General features: G+C 38.0%; 1 long non-coding RNA gene across 1 annotated transcript in view; it reads left to right on the forward strand.

Annotated features, from left to right (window-relative positions):
• The first annotated feature begins 1,356 nt into the window (after window positions 1–1,356).
• Window positions 1,357–17,482, forward strand: part of LOC149072513 (uncharacterized) — a 57,479-nt gene continuing 41,353 nt past the window's right edge. Inside the window, exons 1-2 of the long non-coding RNA XR_016194523.1 lie at window positions 1,357–1,442; window positions 13,175–13,247. This is a non-coding gene — a long non-coding RNA (uncharacterized LOC149072513). The remainder of the gene's footprint in view (window positions 1,443–13,174; window positions 13,248–17,482) is intronic.

Raw genomic sequence — 17,482 nt, forward strand, 5'->3', positions numbered from 1 at the left:
CACCCCAATATTTTAAATAACTTTATGCAACCTCTCTAATTGCTTAATTTTTTTTCTTTATCATAATACTTTTATTTGTTAGTTTCCAATTCGACACTGAACTGGAAAACCGTGTACAAGATCAACACCATCTGTAGGGTAGATATAATTATTTATAGTGGGTGTTGCACAATCCCAGGCGTTACAGTGGAACCTTCCCTAACGGACACTTTTCTGATCCCCGGTCCCGTATTTTACTACCCGTTAGCGGACACCTCCAAAAGCGGACAGTAAAATCAGGCAAACTAATTGTTTTTCAAACTCTAATTTATTAATTTTTGCTCATAAATCGAGAATTTGTATTCAACTAAGATTATATGTTTAATCCCAAGCTCGTATTAGTAAACAGAGGCGTAACCAGAAATTTCGTTCGGGAGGGGGGGATCAATTTCATTTCGGCGGGACCAAAGTGATAGAACAATAGATTTGGCCATCTTTTTCCCTTTTTTCGGTCATTTCTCACATTTCGGGAGGGGGGGGGGATCAGACCCCTAAGTGCCCCCGCTAGGCCTTGTTAGTAAATATGATAAATCGTCAATTTTTTTAATTATTTAATTAACTAGACATAACTATGGTCCAGGATGGTGAATTCGAATAGTAATTTTGGTTTTGTTGATGTGTGTGAAGAAAGACAGCAATACAAGACTGATAGTTATTATTAATGTGTTTTCATCATCTTCACTTATTGTAATTAAATTTATTTTTTGTTGCAAAATATGTGTGGTGCATATATCATGTACGGGCGAAAATAACTAATTAGTTTAATGAAGATTTTACTTTCCGATTTTATTTGAGAATTATGCATAATCTCGCCGGGGGGGGGGGGGGTAAAAGTGGTAAAATGTAATGAAATTTAATCAAACTTTCTTTATTAAGACGATTGGTGATTTTGCATAACCACATATTAAAATGTATATGAACTAATTGCGACCGAAGCCAAACATCGTACAAATGTGAATGTCGTATAAACGAGGTTCCACATTTATTTGCCTCTCCATTAGCAGACATTCCCCGTAAGCGGACAAAAACTTGGTGTCCGTTATCAAGAAGTTCTGCTGTATTACTAACAGGTAATTTTGGCTATTGCTGTGCAGTTCGTCACTGTAACGCTGTCTGAGAAATATTTTTCAAGATATTCCGGGGTTTTTATCAAAGAATTTGCATTATGTCCCGGTTTTTATTGAGTTTTGTCCCGGGTTTTTGATTGCATTATCTGGTCAACAAACTTTTAATGGACTGCGCTGCCAGCTTTGTGTAAACATTCTATTTTTCGTGTGGCAACAGAACATCTCTTTTATGGTTATAGCCGTCCTGCTACAGTTTTTGTTGTCGCGTTATTTTTTGTGCTGTAGGGCAGTGGTTCTCAACCTTTGAAAGCCCGCGGCCCGGTTTCATTTATTTTTGTAAGTGGAAGGCCCGGTCAAACACGTGATTAACGGAACATGAATGGGGGAAAAGGAAACGGCAGATCAGTCGCGGCCCAATATGAATGATGTCACGGCCCGGCGGTTGAGAAACTGCTGTAGGGGGACCCCCCCCCCCCGGATAAATAATGTTACGAAGGGTAGAATTTGAAAAGGCTTGGTTAACGCATGCAAGGTTCGCGAGGCACGCGATTGTGATAATAGAAGAACGAGATTCAAGATGGACTCGAAAAGTAGAACGCGAAGGGAGAAGACGTTCGGAAGGCTGCTCTAGTTTAGCAGCTCATGTAAATAAAAGCGAGTATTTGTTCTCGAATCCTCGTTCGTGTGATTGTCTACCCATGTTCAATTCCTCGGCGAAGAACCCTGGCGAGATCCGCGCGACGGGACGGGTCTGGTGAGAAGAGGTTCGACGAGTGACCCAGCAGCGCGACGTAACAAAACTGGTGTCAGAAGTGGGATGCTGTAAGGACTTGAATGGTCAAGACAAGAGCATGGAGAAGAACGAGACGGGAGAACAGTTCAAGCAGCTGATGGTCCAGATGAAAGTTAGCATGGAGTCCAATATCGCCGCCGTCAACACATCCATCGCTGCTGTCAAGGAGGATATTGTCAGCGGTGTGAGGCAAACCATCGCCGCTGCTTGTGAAGGAAACGCCCTAAGTCGAGTGTACCATGGCTCACAGTGGCATGGTGGGGAGCGTAGACTGTGCAAGGAAATTGAGTTTCTGTGCCAGATGGACATCGACCCTGGAGTCAACGTCAGAATCGTTTGGAGAGACCTGGATCGAAGATTCCAGCGACGAATTCTGTACGTGGCACCGTCGTTGACCCTACAGACAGTCATGGGAGAGAAGGTGACTGTGCATGGAAATTTGGAAGTCTCAGCGAGGTTGGTGTCAGTCACCTATCGTCATGCCGTCTTCGCAGCCGACATCCAGGACACGGGCATTCTCGGACTGGACTTCCTGAAGAAGCATGAACTCTCTTTGGACATTCGGAGTGACCAGTTGTCTACAATGAAAAATTAAAACGTCGTCCTACTTGGAGGTTGTCACAACGAAGTCCTTCAGCGGAAAGTGATGGCTGTTCCAGAAGCAGGAATCCCAGATGGGAGCATGGACGATGGTGGAATCGGAGCCGTTCTCTTGAGAAGGCCGGGTAGCCGTAAGAGAAGGATCCAGTATCGTGAGGGAGCATCGCGGAGAGATGCAGTTGCCATATCGAGGAAACCATGCCTATGGAACTGCCTTCATTGTCTCAAGGTAGAAAGAAACTACAGGATTGCAGAACCTATTGTGAGGCAGCTACAGTCTTAGAACTTAAGTGACGATCCTTGGAGTAACGAGCACACTCGAAAGGCACAACTGGAAGATCCGGACGTACGAGTGGTCATACACTGGAAGGAATCCACTGAGAACAGACCAGGGTGGCAAGACGTCGTTTCTTCCAGTCCAACTACAAAGAGATATTGGGCTCTCTGGGACTCCTTGGTGATGAGGAACTGCATGCTCTACTGCCGTTGGGAGTCAGAGGTTGGAAACACTTTCAGATGGCAACTCATCATACCCGGAGGCCGTGTGGAAGAAGTTTTGAAAGAGTCTCACGGAAGTGCGAGTAATGGACATTTGGACATCATCAGGATGCTACGGAGGATTCGTGTGTGATTCTATTGGGACAAGCTCGGGACCGATGTAGAGAAGGGGTGTGAGAACTGTGACACATGTGCTGCCCGAAAAAGACCTCCGAAGTGGGCTTGTGGCCGACTTCAACGCTACAACGTTGGTGTGCCATTCAAGAGAGTTGTCTTAGACATCTTAGGACCGCTACCTGAAACCCACGATGGTAACAAGTCTATACTTGTGGTGATGGACTGTTTCACCAATTGGACGGAAGCATTTCCTGTTCCCGATGAGGAGGCAGAGACTCTAGCACAAGTGTTGGTGCGGAATTGGGTGTCTCGATTCGGAGTCCCCATGATGATCTATTCCGATCAGGAACGAAACTTTACGTCAGCGGTGTTCCTTGAGATGTGCAAACTTCTGGGAATGGAAAAGATGCGTTCTACACCGCTCCATCCGGAATCCGATGGGATGGTGGAGAGATTCAACAGGACCCTTCTGAATCACCTCTCGTTGTTCGTGTCGAAATACAAACAAGATTGGGACTCGAAGTTACTGCTGCTTTTGCTGACCTATAGGAGTGCCGTCAACGAGGGCAGTGGATTCTCACCGTCACAGATGATCATAGGATGAGATCTTTGGCTGTCGAGTGACCTGCTGTTTGGGCGACCGCAAGACTCTTCTTTTCGTATGGAAGAATACGTCGAAGAATTCCGGGAGCACCTTGAGGATGTGCATCGAATCGCCAGAGACAGGATCGACATCGGCCCCGAGAAGATGAGAGTTTGCTACGATGCGAAGGCCCCATCTCACGACTTCAAGGAGAGAGACCTTGTCTGGCTTTGGAATCCGAAACGCAGGAAAGAGGGACGTCCGAAACGATGGATAAAAAGGCGTCCGAAACGACAGGAAGGGTGGTGCCCGAAGCTCTGGAAAGGTGGGTGTCCAAAACGATGGAAAGGAGGATGTCAGAAACTCCACATTTCATGGAAAGGACGTCACCGTGTCAGGAAGAAACGGTGTCCGAAACTTTACTGGCATTCATAAGGTTATCTGTAATTACCCTTAGGAATTTTTCGACTCACTGTTTGTTTCTTTGCACTCGTATGGATTGCCCAACCATGTATTTACAACACATAAACCTATGAATTTCACAAAATATGGGTAAATCTATTTCATTTACATGACTTGCATCAAAATATCACCTGAAGTATTGCAGAGCTGTTTTGTCTTCACTGAAACAAAATTTTGTACAAGTTGGTCAGATTGGATGAAATGTCTTGCTTCACCCAATCAAATATTCTGGTGTTCTTCTGCTTTGCTTTTGTGCTGTTTGTCAGTGCATGTGTCTGTAAGGAAATAATTTCTGAGAGTTCATCGCTTTCTGAACTAAAAGTATTTATTAGCTTCCTTGATGAAAAAACTTTTTCACAGCCAGTTTTTTTTTTTTTAATAGCCTCATCCAAGTCTAGACTAATCTTTTTTCTCTCGTTTTACTCTTCATTCTTCTATGAGACTATCAGACTTGTCAAGGCAGAAACTTGGGAAACAAGATCTTTTATTTTCTTCCTCTTTTTCACAAATCCAAAACATACCCATACTCCCTATCTGGGCCGTCTTCGGGTGTTTTGGACTTTATATAGTTAAATTTGTCTGGCCCTGGTTTAGAAATACACATGAATATTTCTCCTACACATTTTATATTTCATTCTGAAATCTTAGTTTAACAGCAGTCCTCACTTGACATATCCAAAATTAGGAGATAGGTGTATTTTTGAGCCATCTACTATAGATTGTAGAAACTTTGGGTGCAATTCACAAGTGAAAATCAATCAAATCGCCAATGCCGAAAACTAGCTCAAAATATAAAATCTCTTTACTTCAAAAACATTAGAAAACTATGTTGCTTGAGAGCAACACGGCCACAAATAAAGGGTTAAAATCTTTTCAATCATCTTTGGGTTGACCCACATGATTTTCCTGAATTTTCATCCATCTGGGTCAGCCCTGTTTTTGTTGCATAAAATATTAGGTGGGAAACAAAGTTCTTGCTAGAAATTTGTTTGGGAAAAAGGATTGAGAAATAATCTTCATTATCCATAACATTCAACCATCTCTGTTTGATTTTTTGGAAAAGTCGTTCAAAAAAATGAGGAGTTTTCAAGTTCAGAAAAATAGAGATTTCCTTATTTTCTTTTTCAGAATTATTTGGTTTGCTCTTGTTCAAGTGATTCTGTATACACAAAAATACGGTCACAACCAGAGGGGAGCAGGTGGGTCTGGTGCCCCGGGCCAGATTGGGCACAGAATTAACCCTCTACTACTTCTACATTCAAGGGGCGTCAAAATTCTGGCTTCCTTCAGATGACAAAGTATTTAGTTGCTGCCCTGGGTGGAAGTTAGTGGGAGCAAGGTCTGGAGAATATGGAGGGTGGTCCAGAAGCCAGAAGTTGCCAACTCAAGTCCTGAATCGTTATCTTCGTGGCTTTCACGGTGTGCGGCCCATCGTTGTCTTGGAGTTAAAGAACGCCCTTGCAGTTCACACGAGCAATATGCTTTTCTGCTTCAAAATTTCATGAATATCGTCTGAATAGCCACAATGTATTCTGGTACTGATTGTTCCTCCACTGGAAGAAAAGTAATAGAAGATTATATCACTTTGAGATTCCACCAGACAAGACAATAGTACCTTCTTGTGTGTAATTGTGCATGTGGCCACTTTTTTTGCCCTTGCACCAGCTGGGTTGTTGAGGACAATGTCCATAGTGTTTGACTGTTGTGGGAAGACAGAATTTATTACGATTGCAGCCCTAAAACACAAAGTTTCAATTTCCAGTGTAACCAAATGATGTGACGAATTTTCGATTTTTCTACAAACAATTTACACATCCTGCATTACACCTGAAAGTTGCAAACAACTAACAAAATTTTGTGTACCACTAAAACACACTTTAATGTTTCTAAAACAGTCGTAATTATGTGAATTAGACTGTGTGTGAACACGACTATTGTAGCTCATCTGCTGCCACCTATCATTTCTGACAAGAACTTTGTTTCTCAGCTAATAGAAATTTACAAAACTCCACTTATTGCTGAGTATGTAAAGAGACATTAAATCTGAGAAATGTGGGAAAATTAGCTTCATTATCTCATTGCAGGGTATCATCGTGCATTAAGGTTTCACAGATTGTTAGAAAAATAACATTGTAACTTTTTCGTATATTGAAAAGTCCCACTTTAAAAATGAAATTTTGTCTTCAAAAGTAGCTGTGCAATGTTATGCTTCAAAGTAGTTCTCATATTAATTTGAATAACTTTGTTATGTAATGAAGAATGTGTTGCACAAAAGCAGAAATGTGTTGTCTTAAGGAATGTATCTGATTCTATGAGGCCCCAAAGCAGAATATGGCAAAAAAAAACTGACGTACATCGTCGAACAATCTAAATTAATTTTAAGAAAAGTGCAACACTATTGTGGGAATTTTTACCGCGGAACATTTCCAATCAGCTTTGCGCTCACCACACAATACAAATATTCTGTTTTGAAACTTTGAGTTCCAAGGCCAGAGGGAGTCCACACTTCCTACCATCAAGTCAGTGATTATACTTCCCAGTGGTGGACCTTGTTAACTCAGTGTTCAAGCTGGAGGCTGTGTGGAGCTTTCTCTTGGACAATGAAACAGATACATTCCTGTTCAATGTTTCACTAAATTCTGCTACCCTCCCGAACGACTGGAAAATCAATAAAATTATTCCTATCCACAAAACGGGTTCACTTTCCAATCCCCTTAACTTCAGGCCAATAGCAATCACTTCCTCCTGCTGTAAAATCTTCGATCATATTGTAGCAAAAGAAATCCGTATCCACTTAGACTCCATCAGCTTCTTTTTCCCCAACCAACACGGCTTTAGACAATCTCTCTCTACTACCTCTCAACTGGCCCTCTTCATCCACGACCTCTCTGAAGCCATTGATAAAAACCTACAAACTGATATCGTATTCCTAGATTTCTCTAAAGCCTTTGATAAAGTTCCCCACGATAAACTTCTTCTCAAACTCTCCCGCCTTGGCCTTAACGTTCAATTACTTAATTGGGTGGAGGCTTTCCTAAAACACCGTAAACAGTTTGTTCATTTTAATGATCATAACTCGTCATCCGCCTCCGTAAAGTCTGGGACCCCTCAAGGATCGGTCCTCTCCCCGTTACTTTTCCTAATTTATATCAATGACCTTCCCCAATCCCTCAACTGCACCACTAGACTTTTTGCTGATGACTGTGTAATTTACCGTATCATTCACCATCAATCTGATCAAGAACTTCTCCAACATAACCTGGCTTCCATCGCCGACTGGTGTTCCCTATGGCAAATGCCAATGAATATCTCAAAAACGGTTCACATGAAAGTTACCCGTAAACTTCTTCCTCTTGAATACTCCTACTCCATCAATCATTTACCGTTATCCCGGGTTTCACATATCAAATACCTTGGTGTCATTATTTCAGCCGACCTACGTTGGAACAAACACATCGACTACATTTACCAGAAGTGTCTTAACAAACTTTTCTTCCTCCGCCGCAATCTTAAACACTCTACTCGGGATATCAGACTTCTCTGTTACCAAACTTATATATCCCCCGTCCTCTCCTACGCCGCTGAAATCTGGGACCCTTACACCTCCAGTAATATAGACAAACTTGAATCTATTCAAAATAAATCCGCCCGATTTGTTCACGACTGCTGGTCATCTTTCATTTCTGTGTCCGAACTTAAAAATGAACTTCATCTCCTCCCTCTCTCTACTCTTCGTCTCATCTCTCGATTAACATTGCTTTATAAAATTTTCCATGGTCAGTTCAACATGGATACTTCTGGTATCTTAGCCAAACCATCCTACATCTCTAGAAGACTCGACCATTCCCTTAAAATATAACCTATTTTTGCTTCCACTGACTGCTTTAAATACAGCTTCTTTCCTCATACCATTGGTGAATGGAACAAACTCCCAAGCTCTATTGTTGAATCTCCCTCTATCACTAGTTTTTTATCCAACATCAAACAATATCTTTGTCATTCTCAATCGCATCCTCTTGTATAGGCCCAAGGGCCAACAATATTGTATAAATAAAATAAATAATGACTCAGGCACTCGAGGCTAAAGCACCGATTAACAAACGTGGGTTAAAATTTAATCCTCAGATCACGAGTAAGGTAGTGAGTAGGCTACATCAAACTGTCTTCACATACAGTCAAGCGACTGCCAACTGCATATCTTAATTTTTTTTAATCCATTATATTATTTCGTTATCTCCATTTTTTTAATACATTATATTTTCGTGTTTGGTATCATTCAAAAAGAGGAAAAATGTGGCTTTGTATTAAATATCATATGACTGTTATCTACTAATCTCTCATAACTATTATATTATTTTCAATTATCATATTTTATTGTAAATGTTTTAATGACACAAAATTTTTGAAACTTTTCTTTCACATTCTTTGAATGTTTGCTGCTTAACATTTGTTCCTGAGAAATGATCATATCCACCATTCTTTCCATGGAGGAAGTGTTGCTGTGCCAGAGCTTTTAGAGGACCACACTAGCTCATGAAATCTTTCAACAACTTCTGTTTCTCTTTTTCGTATCTTCTCTTCACCTTCCATGTGTGTTAAAGGAAGAAGGGGACCAGTTGCCACCCTCTCTCAATACCGGCTTGTTTTATCTCGGGCCTTAGTCTGGTTTTTATCTCTATCAACACTTCATTGTCATAATTATAAGAAGGATCTTTAGGTCTTCATTTCATTTATTTGTGTACAATATCTTTCATTATGAAGTTATATATGTGTTTGGAAGGTTGGTCATGACTGAGTTGGAGTTGATTGCTTAAGAGAAGTATTCTTTTCAATACTCAAAATTTTCTTTAAGTCTAAAAGAAACCTTTCTTGAGTGTGGTATCTCTCGCAGAAGTTTTTCTTTTCTGTGTCCACAATTTTGAATTTAAAATATCTGTAATTTTAAATCATGGTATCGACAAGCAGAAAGACTTTCAGTACTGGAAGAAGAAATTGAGGAGGAACTCTTACCGGAATATGATTTGGAAGAGCTTGGGAGATATGAAAGTGATAGTGACGAAGTGATTGGTGATCATTCTAAATTGGATACGATAAATAAAAATAGCGATGATTTGAAGGATATACCAGAAGAAAGCTTTTTTGGGAGGACGTGAAATTACGTGGGAGAAAGAGAAAAGTTTGTTGATAGGTTGATGGCTCTGGATAGGTCAAGGAAAAGCTTCATTGGTGAATGATATTTTAGATGCCTTTAAACTAGAATATCATTTTGAACTGTGAATATCAGCAGATTCCCAATCCTTTAGTATCCATCTAATAAATTTTTCATCTTTTCTATCTGGGGCAAAAACATGGATAGTTTCTTTTCCCTCTTATTCCAGAGGGTGCATACAGTCCATCCCAGAGTTTTTGTCTTGGAAGCTTTGATGCTTGAAAATGCCTCGTTTTTTTGCTCAATATGTTAAAAAAATAAAAATATATGTGCATTTAATGAAGATACATATTTTTTAATTATTTCTTAATTGATGTTGCCGTTTGAATATTGGCAAACCATTCAGTAGATATCTTCCTAAAAGCAAACATCCTTGGCCGAATTTTTTCTCAAAATGTAATTGAAATATAATGTAAAATATGAAATGTGTTGAAATGTAAAAGAAATGTCTTTTTTTTTAAAGCCTCCTTATAAGAAGGAAAGAAATCCCTTATACACCCCCAAAAAATTTTGCCTTTGGTGAAAATCCGTGTTTGGATCTTATGATTGCGCAATGGTAATTGGCTAAAAATGTGATTTTCTAAGTTTTTCCAACTTTTTAGTTGCTATTCCTTGGAAACTTCTGGTTGCCACTGTGATCACAAGGACCTATAACACATATGTATATATTAAACTTCAAATGCACGCATTGCTAGTTTTGAGGATAGATGCAGGGTTGCAACTGGGAGGGACAGGCAAGTCCTGGCCTGGACTAGAAGGGGGCACCAAATTCACCCTTTATGATTGCTTCTACATTACATGGGTGTGCCAAAATGTGTGCTTGCTCTGTTTGAGAAAGTATCTAGTTGTGGCGCTAGATAGCACCATCTACTGAACACAAAACATGCCAATTGCTGGGCGCACACACATAAAGCCCCCTGTTAAGTTTCTCCAGCACAAATCTGACAGCTCCTATATTCAGGTGTAAAAATATGTGCCACTTAAATGGCGACAGATCAGAGTGGTGGACCATCAGGGAGGGAAAAAAAAATCATTATTTATTTATTCAATATTGATTGGCCGAGGCCTATACAAGAGGATGCGGAATTTATATATGGTGAAAGTGACGATTGATGGTACGAGAGAGTTCTGAAATCGTGGTGCAATCTACAATATTTGATGGTAGGTTGTTCAAGTCGATAATAGTTCTTGGGGAAAAAGCTAAATTTGTGACAATCTGAAGAGGCAAAGATATGCTGTAATTTTTGGGAATGATTAGGTGTAACAGAGAAATGTGAAGGTTTGATTAGAATATTGGAAGTGTCAATATTAAAAAGCCCATGGAGGATTTGAAAGAAAACCAAAGTATGAATAGGGAATCGGAAGATAGTGTCTGAGAGAGGGAATATAATTTGCTTTAAATTTGATCAGAAGATATTGAAAGTGCTAAGATTTTTTTTAAAGAAATAAAAAATCAATCGGAAGGGAATTTATATATAGATTTATTAGTAAATATAAATAAATGTGTGCTTCCTGTTAATTAAAGTGGATCGTGCTTATAATGTTTTTTGAAAAACTGCCATAAAAAACGTAAACAGAAAAACACTTTGAACGAGAAATCTTAATGTGGATTACTTATTGTTGCGACCACGGAAATAAGTTGTACTAAGTGAAAAAAACATTCTAAATGGGAGGAACGTGTTATAAGGGGATCAACTGTATATTTGTTTTAGATTTATTACATGCGCGGAAATTCCATATGTTAAATTCTCAGTGCTAATGAGCTATTTTGCAAGTTTTCCTTACTAGTAGACAATGAAAGTAAATGAACCTTTGGATAGAACACATGTTTTTAGAAATGAATTATACTTGATTCACACATATCTTCTTTTACCCAGAACATGACCCACCGCTTGGTCTCAAAGAAGAAATATAAGTAGATGATCAAAGACGGCATGCTGGAAGAAAATTCATAGATACCAGTGAATTATGGGGGGCATAATTTTTTTGAAGATACTTTTTTTTTTTTTAGGAGAACCCACTTTCACTCAAAAAGGACCCAGATTTTTCAAATAACCTGGGCCCTGAGGTAAATTAAAAGTACAGCGGCATCTCTGGTCATTATCATTACAGAATGTGTAATGGTGAGGTGGCCTTTCGTGCATTTGAACCTATACTGTATGTAACACCTAGTATTTTACATTAAAATGTTAAATTTCAAAAATTTTATATTACTACCTAAAAAGCAAATGTGTGATATGCAAGAGTTGCTTTGCATTAAATATTCGAAAGAAATCTGATTTTTGGCAGCAGTAGAAGAGAAAAAAAGTTTTACCAAAAAACTCAAGTAATACTTATGTATTTTCTCTGTTCCAGTCTAGTAATGTTGAGGTGCAAGTGCCATAGTGGTAAGAAGTCTACCACCATGAAGGCAACTATCAGGGGCTGGATTCTCCCCTTGTCCTTAGCAAGGTTTTTTTCCTTAAGCCCTGCTGTTTGTCCTTAATAAAGGAAAGGAGAAAAAAATCTGTATTCTCCGCTCGCTTTTCTTTAAATAAGGAAAACTTTACTTCCTTACTCAAGGACAAAGAGGGCGCTAGTGAAAGAGTGAGGAGACTCTCTCCTTAAGCTTGAAGACAACTACATTTCCCGTAATGGCGGCGGCAATGCGTGCTCTAATGGAAGATATATTCACATTCAAACAATTGTTTTCGTGTTTTTCGATGCTATTAATGCTTGATACATGGATTTAAGATGATGCAAGGAATTTAGGTTAACGAAAAATACAGTAAGGCGGCTATGTGGGGAGTTGCAGCAAGAGATGACAAGACATGCTGTTGAGCAAAAGAGAAGTTAACGTGATGAAACCGAATATTTTTTATTTTTCGTAATATTTTTCGCCATGACATATCACTCACTTTGCATGTTAATATACATTAAATTAGTCAAAATTTTTGGGAAAAAAATCCTGACTGACCTCGTTATAAAATGTGCTGATCGCAAGATGATCTATGTGTGTGTAAGAGAGATATATTCATAAATAATAAATTCACTTCATAAATAGGAATAGCATGTATTATAGTAATATATTATGTTTGGCCTACCGATAATGCCGCATCTTATGTTTGTCTCATTAATGCTCATTTTCGGGCCGTCTTAATGACGTGAAACAGTTCAAGGCTCTCTAAACCTTATCATGAAAATGCCAATCGTATATTTTGGATGTAAAAGTTGACATGCAAACATGATACACACACTCGCTATGTGCAAAAGCGCTTAAAAATTCCTGCATAAAAATGTAATGCATCCTAAAAAAACTACATGCCACCCAGTCAGACCCCACTATATATTTTGTTGAAAATTTATTTAATTCAATGCAAAATGAGTGCCAAATTCTATATTTAATTTGCATACTTTCCTTAATTGCTGCAGGTTCTATATGTATCATGATTTTGAATTTTTTTAATGGTTGCATGTATAACACAGCTTATTAAGCACTTTATTAATGTATTGCATGAGTAATTCTGTGGTGTTTGGTCAGAACATAACTCCAATATCGCATTTTTGAGATATGAGCATTTTCATTGCGATTTGAAAATCAAAAATAAATCATACACAGAAATAAAAATATCATACATCAGCATGTTTAGCAGTACGCGCATGTTTGCTCATTTATCTCACTTCTAATTAGTTATAATTCTCAAGACTCTTTTAGATCAAAAAAACCATTTTTTAGAGATATATGTTCTGACCAAACACCACAGAATTAATTTCTATAAGTGAAACTTCAGTTTGAGTGGTATTAATGTTAATATTTTGTACTACAGAGCATGGAGAGTCTGGTGTATTCTAAAAGAAATGACAGGCAGATCTTGTATGATTTTTAAAATTTCTTTAAAGGTAAGTCTAATTTTTCTACATTTTGTTTGACATTTTTCTGTATCTGACCATTTATAATTTTGTAACATTAAACTCACATAGGAAATAGCATTATAAAGTTGATTGTAATTTAGTTCTTGAAATAATGTGTATTTTATGTTTGAGAAGCATGCATTAAGGCGACTGACTACGTGTGAGGTAATTTTCCAAAAACGTAATTTTGGATGAAATGCTTGTTTTCAATTTGAATGTGGAATAAAACTAAAAGACATGTTTTTTAACATATCAGGGTTCCCAGCGACCTGGAAAGTCAGGGAATCAGAAAACGGTCAGGGGAAATATGAAATATTTGTCAAAAGTCAGGGAAAATTCTAAATATTTGGGAAAGGTCAGTTAAAATCTGAAGGGGAAAAAGTCAGAGGATAAATCTACATTCAAGTGGTTTACCTTCACTTTTTTCCATGGAGGATCATTTTTCAGATCCCCAGGGAGAGGGAAAAAAATCCTTATAAGAATTTTCCTCCAAATCCCCTACTGAGAGAAATGTCTTATCAGTTGAAGGGTGGGATTTTACATACTGGAAAACAATGTTGACCAAGAAACAATCTGCTCTCTGAGTAAATAGATGAAGGGATCTAAAGTGGAGAGACCCTCCTTTTTCCATTGTTGAAAACAAAGCCAATATACCAGCTCTTAACTTCTTTTCTATTTCTTTTGAAAAAACATTGTATTTTCTTGTTTTTTTTTTTTTCCTGCCTGTGGGTGGAGAACCTTTAGGCCCCTTTCACACGGAGCGGACGCGGGTTCGGATCCGCATGCCCTTTCACACGAGCACTAAAGTTATAAAAAATCTTTAGTTTGAAATTTGTGCATAAAACTTTTCCCCCAATTTTTGTAATTATTTTTCTCCTTCACCCCTGATTCAGTGCTCATAGGCAGCCTAGAGCCATTCTTTGGTGGTTTAATCTAGAGCCCCATAGAATAATCTTAATAGTTTAATCTTAACATAATGATGCCTTCAGTTCGATCGTCGCAATTAGTCGTCTATTCTGTCTTTGTCTATCTGTCTTTTTGGAAAATATGAAAGAAAAATTCCAAAAACATCCAATGATGTTTTAAAAAAAAAAAATTCAGGAGATATCACAGACTTTGCAAGTAGAAAAGGGGGAGGGGTTGGAGACTTCCAAAATGTCTGTGCTTATAAAGAATTATACAAATGCAACGCCATAACGGGCAAAATGCCCCACGAGGTGGCTGAGAAATTTAATTGAATTTTAAAAAAATGTGAGCTTTCGCGGCAAACCTTCATGTGTCTCTTTGAGCACCATAACTCATGCCATGTATGTAGAGGCCACTTGTGAACTGGGTCAAGGAAACACAAAAGGAACTGCAGATTGAAACAAGTTGTCACTATGGAAGCATATGCTGTGACAATGTGACAGATGATGAATTTAAATAGGGATTCGTCCCGATGTGTACATTTCATCTCAGCATCTACAAAAACCATACAAAATTATAATCACAAAACAATGCAACAGTATAATGCAGTTAGGGCCCTGCTGAACTAATTGTAATTTTTTTTCAAAATGTCAGACAGCCAAGAAGAAATGTATATTATTTAGTCTGTATAGAAGATAGAACTCTGTAGCTTTTAATGAATGCAAAAATGCTCAGAGCAAAATCCACAATAACATAATGGGGAAAAGGAATTTGTTGTAGTGCAACAAAAAAAGGCCACAATACGACAGCAGAAATTTATGAGGCCATGTACAGTGATTGTCAAACTTTAATTTGTTTTTGTTTCATTCACTACAATCAATATATATATATAATATGCCAACGATACATATAAATTGTGACTAAGAAATTACACTTTTTTTCACCTCCAACTTTTGGAGCATTGGGCTGGAAAATGAAACCTCCCCCTCCCTCCCTATATATCAACAGACTTTTCATGAGCTACTACAAGACAGTATGTCTACATAGCCAGAACTACAGAATTCAACTACAAGAATGTGATGCAAATGAGTCGATGATGAAAAGCTTAAAGACTTGGTTTAATCTTGATATAATTAAATTAGAAATATTCCTATCACAATTCTGTCTTAAGCCTGGATTATAATATAAAAATTTTATAATTCTTTTACAAATGTAATCAATAAGCTGATCGGTTGCATTTGCTCGAATGTAACCGAGAAATTTATTGGTTGCATTTTTCAAGTTTTATAAAATAACTTTCATAAACTTTTTAGAGTGAAGTCCCATCCGTAGATTATTCACTTCTGAATTATAAAATTGCACTTTTTTTTAAAGTTTATAGACTCAATATTGTGTAAAATATATATGTAAGTATCGGGTGGGGGACACACACACACACCAAAACTATTCAAGTGCTTAGGGCCTTCAAACGTGTTAATCCAGCCCTGAGTGAACGCTGTACATAGATAAAATTATTTAATAAAAGTATTTAGTTTTAAAAATTAAAAAATAAATAATAAAAATAATTTTAAATATTGATCGTTTTTAAATAATTTTTGAAAATTTAAAAAGAAAATTAAAAATTTGTAATTAAATTTAAAAGTTATTAAAGTATTCAGTCAATTATATTTGTAATGAATTGCAGAACGGCTTATAATTTTGGTCCCGTCAGTGTCTGTTGTTGGCAGGTTTTATTATATAAAATTGTAAAGTATAGACAAAAGACAATTAAAGTTGCTATATCTCCTTCATCTTAGAAGGAAAGGGAAGGATAGACGTATGTGGGTACATCCTATTGATGAACAGGGACCTTCATATGGTGTTTTTAAGGGTATTTATGTCAAATAATTAAAAAAATTCTGTGCAAAATCATCTTGAAAATGTAGCCAAAGATGTGGATGAATTCGACCAGCATCAACGTTGTGTGAATAGCTCCGAATAACCTAATGTACAAAATTTGTATGTGCGGATGCGGAGCCAGCACTTATGTTTTGACATATGCTGATGCCATCCGGACCCACATGAACACTTCAAAGGTGCAGGTGCACCTTTGAAGTGCGTCCGTATATGCCAATTGTTAAAAGTTCTTCCAGACCCGCGTCCACATCCGCTCCGTGTGAAAGAGCCCTTAACCTTTATATGTTGAAGAATGATTTGAATTCAATTATCTCTGTGTGAAATTTCCAAAGAAACTAGTGTTGTGTGCAAGATCATATACACACTTTGATTTTGTAAAGAGTGGTGGTGGCAAAATATTAGCATTCTGTCTCTAATGTGTTTTTCAATGGTATATTACCGCAAAATGATATACAGTCGCCACACCCTGTATTCGCATTTCCAGTATTTGTGGTTTTTTTTTTCCTTCATTGGATGTTTTTTCAGCAATCGTCGTTTGCGTGTTTTGTTTGCAAAATTTGAGTTGTGCTTGTTTAGGATGGCTTATTTGTCTAGTGCTAATGATAATGCTCAGAAAACACAAAAAAAAGGGAAAAGTTTACAAAAAAAATTGGATATATTGACTATGCTTGGCAAAAGTAAGTCAATTGCTGCTGTGGCTCACCACCAAATTATTTTCATGATATAGATCCCTCTATTGTACGTTCTTCACATGTAAAAAAATTGATAGAGGAAGTCTTGTCAACATACTTGATATGAAGAAGAAACGGCAAACAGAAATCACAATGTTCTTTCAGAAAAATCACCAACAATCAATCGCTGTGCCCTCTTTTACATTCCCTTATACTTTTGCGTCACCCTGCTCTTTTCATGATGTTCAATAAACAAGATAAACAAAAAAAAAAACTATGGTTTCAGTTATTTGCAGATTTCCCATATTTTTCCCAACCCCAGAATGTAATCCCCATGAATACGGGGGGGAGGGGATGTAATTTAGAGCATAGTTTCCCAACCTTTATTTTTTGTCCCATCGCCCCCCCCCCCCTTCAGAAATTTTTTCTCCCATCGTCCCCCCCCCCCCCAATGCAATCTAACCCATAGTATCCTAAGTTAGGTTAGTATAGCTATACCCGTAGCTTATACCGCCCCGCTGGAACATTCCATCGACCCCAAGGGGGCGTTAATGTCCACGTTGGGAATCACTGATTTAGAGTGATATTAGATGGTTTAGAATTATATATGCTCGTGACAGTGTACGTGGATTTGGTCAGGGAAATTTTTTAATTTGGTCAGGGAGAGTCAGGGAAATGATCCAACAGATTTTGCTGGGAACCCTGCATATGTAAACATAAGAAAATGTTTTTTCATTAATATTTTGAAAA

The sequence above is a fragment of the Pholcus phalangioides genome, unplaced genomic scaffold, assembly GCF_987345545.1.
Source record: "Pholcus phalangioides strain wild (caught in Gottingen) unplaced genomic scaffold, Ppha-v1.0 ptg000017l_1, whole genome shotgun sequence".
Taxonomy (NCBI): domain Eukaryota; kingdom Metazoa; phylum Arthropoda; class Arachnida; order Araneae; family Pholcidae; genus Pholcus; species Pholcus phalangioides.